The sequence below is a fragment of the Taudactylus pleione genome, unplaced genomic scaffold (assembly GCF_031769625.1).
Source record: "Taudactylus pleione unplaced genomic scaffold, aTauple2 ptg000015l, whole genome shotgun sequence".
NCBI lineage: Eukaryota > Metazoa > Chordata > Amphibia > Anura > Myobatrachidae > Taudactylus > Taudactylus pleione.
Window position 1 is genome coordinate 4,498,228 of NW_028284417.1, and position 7,153 is coordinate 4,505,380.

Below are 7,153 nucleotides of genomic sequence, written 5' to 3' on the forward strand. Positions count from 1 at the left end.
AAATTAAACTGCGCATGCGCCGCTGCCGGCTCATCAATCACTTATGTACATTATATTTTGTATAGTGAGTTGTTTGAAATGTATATTGGTCACAAAAATGCCAACTGGATTGTGAATTTCTGTGTGTTATATATTGACTAATAAGAGACTCGGGGGCCTATTCATCAAACAATAAATGGCCCGGTAACCATGTGGAAACCGGAGCATTCATCATCAGGGGTCCCAAATGGAACACCTGATATTCAACAAACTCCAAAAACTGAAAGTTTTTGGAGTTTGCTTGCGAGAACAAGCACAATGTTCAGATGACGCGCGTTCTCGGATCCACTCTCCTGCCTTTGAGAAGGAGTTTCCGGGGATGCGTAGAGGGATCTGAGCGGATCCCTCTGCCGCCTTCTACTACCTCCACGGCGGCTTTGCGCATGCGTGAACTCAGGGCATACATCACAGCCACACCGCCCGGGGGGGGAGGCAAGTAATGCAGCTACTACTGCAGCTAGGCTACTACTCCGCGGATATAACTGCTTTTCGGAGCAGCTGTCTCCTCACCGGAGCAATGATTAATTGCTCCGGTGTAAAGTTTCCCCCGCTGCGAATTGGATATGTAAGTATCCCTCGCTGTGAGATGATTACTTAACATCGGGGGCCATACGAATAGGCCCCTCTGTATTGTGATTGGATAACTAGAATAATTTCTGTATTGTAATATAGTGGTCACTAGAATAGGTTCTGCATTGCAAGTTGGTCATATGCAGCCAATGTTGTGTATGTGTATAGTTCTTCAAAATAACAATTTTCCATATGTTACATAACATCTATATTATACAACCATTTTAATTGCAGCTCGCTGCCAGGAGAGCCATGGGCCTCTGGCTACTTAACTGTGTTTGCTCCCGAGGGCAAACGTTGCCAGCCTCTACTGAGTCTACTCTATAGAGACGTCATTGCATCCTTTGCACTAAAGCCTGCATTCCCATGAGTATTGTGTCAACTGCTTCCATTAGATGACAGGTGCTTCCAAAACTATCTCTCAAATTAGAAAACTGCAAGAAACATCTCTTTGAAATCTGTATATACTAGGCAGTCCATGATTTACCATTGGGCTGATTAGGAAGAAAAACCTGCTGTTCTCAAAGTGACTGCCAGATAACTGTGACCATATAACTTACTGCTAAAACATTTACTTTGTACACATTTGCTGCAGCACCATCTGGGTCAGCTAGAGGGCTGCATGTGATCATCTTTAGAGTCTTCCTCACATTCCTTATGCTGGGCATACACTATACAATTATGTGATACCCCACTAGAGGGTTGGGTGTTGGGATTGGTGCATTCCCATGGGAGCATGTATGCCCTAGCGTTGGGGTGTATTGGTGTCAGTGGGCACTGGAGTGGCGGGTGCGGGAGCCGGCATGAGTGTGGGGATGCTGGAGCAACACGTGCTCAGTTGCACAGTGTCCCGCGGGCCCAGCAGTAAACATCCGGGTACAAGAGCACCGGAGTTAAATAGGTGGACTGACCGTTGGTGGGGTCGGTTGGGGAGATCCTCTGGAGGTGACTGTGCGGCTGGGGTGCGGAAAGCGGAGCTGTGCTGGAGATCTCAGTGCGGTGGTTCACCCTGCATCTCGGCGGCCATTAGGTGGGTGGAACCAGGCTTGTTGATCCGCCTCCCGATCGATCACTAACAGCCGGGGGTGGAAGCACAGCTGTCTATCAGCGACCGGAGGGGACTGACGGGCGTGGCCTGGTGAGAGGAGGCGGACTCCGGACTCCAATAGAGCTGGAGGGGAGTGTCTAGCTTCCAGTGAGTGACAGCAGGAGCTGTCACTGCTTCTGCATGGAATCCCTGCTGATTGAAGGGGAGATAACAGGCTCTGATCTGTGAGTACTAGGGGACGAATTACTTTACTCCTCCTACTGCAGCATTTGTTAGAAGATACAGGAGATAACATTCAGAGACTGAGAAATAATTACCTAGGCAAAAGCAGACTAGAAATTATTAGGCAGTGATATAGAGACTATTTTATAATCACTTCTCCGCATATATGAGCCCCAAAAGTAACAGAAAACTTCTTCACTGAACAAAGCCAGGATAGTAGTGCTCGGATAACCCCTTGTTAGCCAGAAGGTAGAGAGTTACTGTGAAATATCTTCATAGCAGGAGAGAACTGTTTAACAAGCCACACACACGCAGTGATCAAATTCACACCGGAAAGATTTAATAACATTAAGTTGAGCTCAGGATTGTTAGAACCGTAATAACTTGACATTATTATTAAGCACGATATCAGCTGTCAGGAAGCTCAGGATTCAGTTAATATTCTTCAGTTTGTCAAACTGTCCATTACCTCAACTGTGCACCACCGACAGCAAATTGGCCAATAAGTGTAGACTTTAAGGGAGAGTTACATTAGTCCGGACTAAGGTTTAAAGTTAACGATAAGTTGAGTTAGAAATATTCATTGTTATCTTATTGGTATCTTATTGTTATCTCTACTACTAGTAGATAGTTAGCAAGGTAAAATTGAAAGTGGAAGAATGTTTATTTATGAAGCAATGTTATTTGGAAATGACATGTATTGTTATTGTTAATTCTGTCACATGATAACTTTTCCATTCATAGCTCCAGTTCCGGAGTTCCTGTCTAATAAAACTGATTATTGTAAAGCGTTACCTACTTTACTTGTGTGTATATTGTTTAAAATATATTCATTGTTGGAAGTGTAAAGTGTTATTTACAGTGTTAGAGAATTTTGAAATTCACCTCTCTGTCCAAGAGAAGAGATTAGTACAACCCTCGGTGAGTGACAAAAAATTGGCGTCCCCGAACAGGATTAACAGAACAGAAGGTGAAGGAAAAGCTTAATATAGCATGTCGATAGGAGATTAATCAAACGTGCGTCCAGCCATGGCTAATATTAACCCCATTACATTGCCCTATTATTTTGGGGCCCCATGGCTCCCCACGTTCTCGGGAGATATAGGCGGGATAAATTCGAATGTATATAGAGAATTTAAAACGAAGATTCAGTCTATGTTCCGCCTGTACCCACTATCTGAGCAGCAGAAAGTAGAGATTGTAATCGGTCAACTTAAACGATCAGCATTAAGGGAGGTGACCTCTTGGCCTCCAGAAGAAAAAGATACTGTAGATAAAATATTTCAGAGATTAGCAACAACATTTGATGTTAATACAATAGCAGAGTTAAAGTCTCGGTTCTATGCTCGAAAACAACAGCCCAGAGAATCACTTCGAGACTTTGCGTTAAGTCTACAAGAAGCTTTACGATCTATTCAAGAAATTGACGATACGGAAATGAGAAGAGTAAACGAAACACTAGTAAATCAGTTTATAGAAGGGACCAGCTGTGAAACTGTTAGAGCTCAGTTACGTCTCTTGCAGATGCAAATGCCTAATAGTGAATTTCTGGATTTTAAGGAAGCAGCCATTAAGATGGTCGGCCATACTCATGTTAAAGAAACATCTTTCCCTGAAATGCCGGGATACCAAGAACGAAACTTCGATTCTGCAACTAATTATTGTACTTCAAAGCGCACAGACTCAAGCACCAGACCCTATTAATGCACTAAAGGGACAGATGGAGGAACTTACCTTGGGCGTGACTGAAATTAGTAAAGGACTACAGAAGTTAATCCAACGTCAACCTCAAGAGCAATTTGAATCCAGCTGGTGAAAAGAGAGACGTAGATCTCAGAATGACTGGTGGGAACCACCTCAAGGGAGAGGGCGTAGACCAACTGACCGCTTTGATTCGCAGGGAAGGCCTATTTGTCGGAGATGTAACCGAAGTGGCCATGTGGAGCGGGTGTGTAACCGAGAGACTTTAAACGCCAGCACCCCGAGGCCGGAGACCACTCCTCGGGGGGAACAGATGGAATAGGTCCGCGTCGAGAAGATTGGTGGCCCCGTTATGTGGGACAATGCCCCGTTATCAGAATCCAAATTGATGGGATTGAAGTTCCTGCCACCCTTGACACCGGATCTCAAGTAACAACCATTCAATTAAAGACCTTTCAACAACTGTGGGGTGAGAAAGAAGTGATTCCCCCACCACCTGCTTGGATGCAATTAATGGCCAGCAATGGGATGAGTATTGCCTACCAAGGGTACTGTGAAGCCAATATCAAGATCGGAAAAGTTAATCTATCACGGCAAGGTTGTATTATCACAAAAGTAGATGATGATACTATGCCGCCTATTATAATAGGGATGAACGTACTACAAAATTGTTTAGAGGAACTAATCACTGCTCTGACAACGGAGCTGTCCAATGCATCCCCTGTAGCTCGACAGGTTATGCAAAAGACCATTAAAGTTCTTAAAAATCAGAAGCAGTTTGTCAGCCCCACAGGAGATGTTGGAAAAGTAAGAATTACGGACCGAAGACCAGTGATCTTACATCCTAACACAGAAACCATAGTTTGGGGAAAAGCTCGTTGTGGCCCTCAAGGAAGAAGCTATTATGCTTTAGTGGAACCTTGTATTATTTCTTCCAGAGATGATGTGGTAGTAGCCCGTGCTCTATTCACTGTAGAGAAAGGAAGAGTTCCGATGAGGATTCTCAATCCTCATGATTATACAGTGAAGTTATATCGTAACCATGCAGTGGCAAAATTGACCTGGACTACATTCCAAGATGTAATTGACCCTGTTCCAGACACAATTCAAATGAGCATAACAGCTGAGAAGAACTAAGGAAGTGAAAAAGAGTTTGCATGGTGGGAGGAGATTGAAGTCGGGGACCACGACACAATAGAAGAACTGAAACAAGGTGTTTTGCGTATAGTGAAGGAGAATTCCGTCACTTTCAGCAAGAACCCATCCGATTTTGGGAGAGTCGTCCATATTCAACATCATATTCCGACGGAAGACGCCCCTCCCATTAGGGAGCGACACCGACCTCTGGCACCAGCATTGTATCAGCCGGTCCGTAAAATGTTAGAAGAGATGAAAGCCACGGGAGTTATACGAGAAAGCCATAGCCCGTGGGCAGCACCTATGGTCCTTGTGAAAAAGAAAGATGGGAGTCTACGTTTTTGTGTAGATTACCGGAAATTGAATCAAATTACCCATAAAGATGCCTATCCATTGCCCAGAATAGAGGAGTCTTTAACAGCACTGAAATCAGCAACCTATTTCTCGACACTCGATTTAACAAGTGGATAATGGCAAATCCCAATGGCACCTGAAGATAGGAAAAAAACAGCATTCATTACTCCAATGGGATTGTATGAATTTGATCGGATGCCCTTCGGCCTATGTAATGCCCCGGGAACTTTTCAAAGACTGATGGAACACTGTTTGGGCCACAAGAACTTCGAAATGGTCTTATTGTATTTAGATGACATCATAATCTACTCAAAGACTTACCATGAACATCTACAGCACCTCCGGGAGGTTTTCATCAGGCTGGCAGAATACGGCCTCAAAGTAAAGCCTTCCAAATGTCATCTCTTGAAGACCAGTGTACAATACCTTGGGCATGTTGTGAGCGAAGAAGGAGTTACCCCGGATCCAGAGAAAATTTCAGCCGTTCGAGATTGGCCAGTTCCAAGGACTCTTAAAGAAGTACGCAGATTCCTGGGGTTTGTCGGATATTATAGGAGGTTCGTGAAGAAGTTTGCTGAGATTGCAGCCCCTCTGCATGAACTACTCCGTGGAATCTCTAATATTAAGCACAGTAAAAATGCCCCAGTGGTTTGGACAGAGGTGCAGCAGGCCGCATTCGATCAACTAAAACATCTGTTGACTGAAACGCCAGTGTTGGCCTACCCTGATTATAGTCAGCCCTTCCTTCTACACACCGATGCCAGTAACCAGGGATTAGGAGCTGTTCTATCTCAGATGCAGAATGGACAAGAGCGTGTCATCGCTTATGCCAGTAGAAGCTTAAGAAGGACTGAACGTAATGACTCCAATTATAGCGCTTTTAAGCTAGAATTTCTGGCTTTGGTCTGGGCCGTCACCGAGAAATTTAAATATTACTTGACGGCCACCCCTTTTATAGCTTTTACAGACAACAACCCGCTGTCCCATCTGCCAACTGCCCATCTGGGAGCACTGGAACAATGGTGGGCATCGCGATTGGCCAACTACCAATTTACCATTAAATATAGAAGTGGGCAAAGTAATCTTAATGCAGACGCGTTGTCACGACTTCCTCACGAGGGCAAAAGAGAAGAGGAGAAAGATCAGTGGGAGGAAGTGGAGATGCCAGCCTTCTACGCATTATTCACCCATCAGCAATCAGTGTCAGCAAAAGTTAATTCCCCATCTAAGGGTAAATGTCAAGAAATGGCTAAAAAAGAACCTCCTGTGGAGTGGAGACAGCTACAGGAAGAGAGTCCACTACTTTCTCAACTAAAGACTCTCTTACACTCTAGAAGGATTTTAACAAAACAAGAGAGACTGGACACGGATCCTGAACTTATGAAGCTGTGGAGACAGAGAGAGCGCCTTCGGATTCAAAGGGGTCTCTTAATCCGCCGTAGTGTCAACCCTAAAACACACTGTCCTACCACTCAGATTATCATACCTCGTGAAAAGACCCACTTCCTTCTTCAGGCATATCATAACCAGTCGGGTCATTTCGGTACCCAAAAATTGGAAGCACACTTACGTAAGCGGTACTTCTGGATTGGCATGCGTGAAGATATCGAAAGATGGTGCAAAAATTGTCTCAACTGTGCCATTCGAAGGCAATCACGGATTAACCAGAAAGCATCATTACATCCCATCGTCAGCAGTCATCCTCTGGAATTAGTATGCATTGATCATGTGAAATTGGAGGCCAGTCGAACCGGATATCAGTATGCGCTAACAATGATAGATCATTTTTCCAAATTTGCAGTGGCTCTCCCTGTTCGAGATTTATCAGCCAAAACAACAGCTGAGATATTTTGGAGGGCATTGGTGCGCCCCTACGGATATCCGGAAAATATCTTAACAGATCAGGGACCCGCATTCGAGTCAAAATTGTTCAAAGAATTGTGTGACTTATACGGATGCAGAAAATTGAGGACTACTGCCTACCACCCGCAGTGTAATGGCCTATGTGAAAGGATGAATCAGTCCTTGATAAATATGCTGAGAGTTATCCCATCGCCGGAACGACAGGAGTGGCCTACACTA

At 44.4% G+C, this 7,153-nt stretch overlaps 1 pseudogene; it reads left to right on the top strand.

Annotated features, from left to right (window-relative positions):
• The first annotated feature begins 2,908 nt into the window (after positions 1-2,908).
• On the top strand, positions 2,909-3,695 carry LOC148542083 (uncharacterized; annotated as a pseudogene).
• The last annotated feature ends 3,458 nt before the right edge of the window (positions 3,696-7,153 follow it).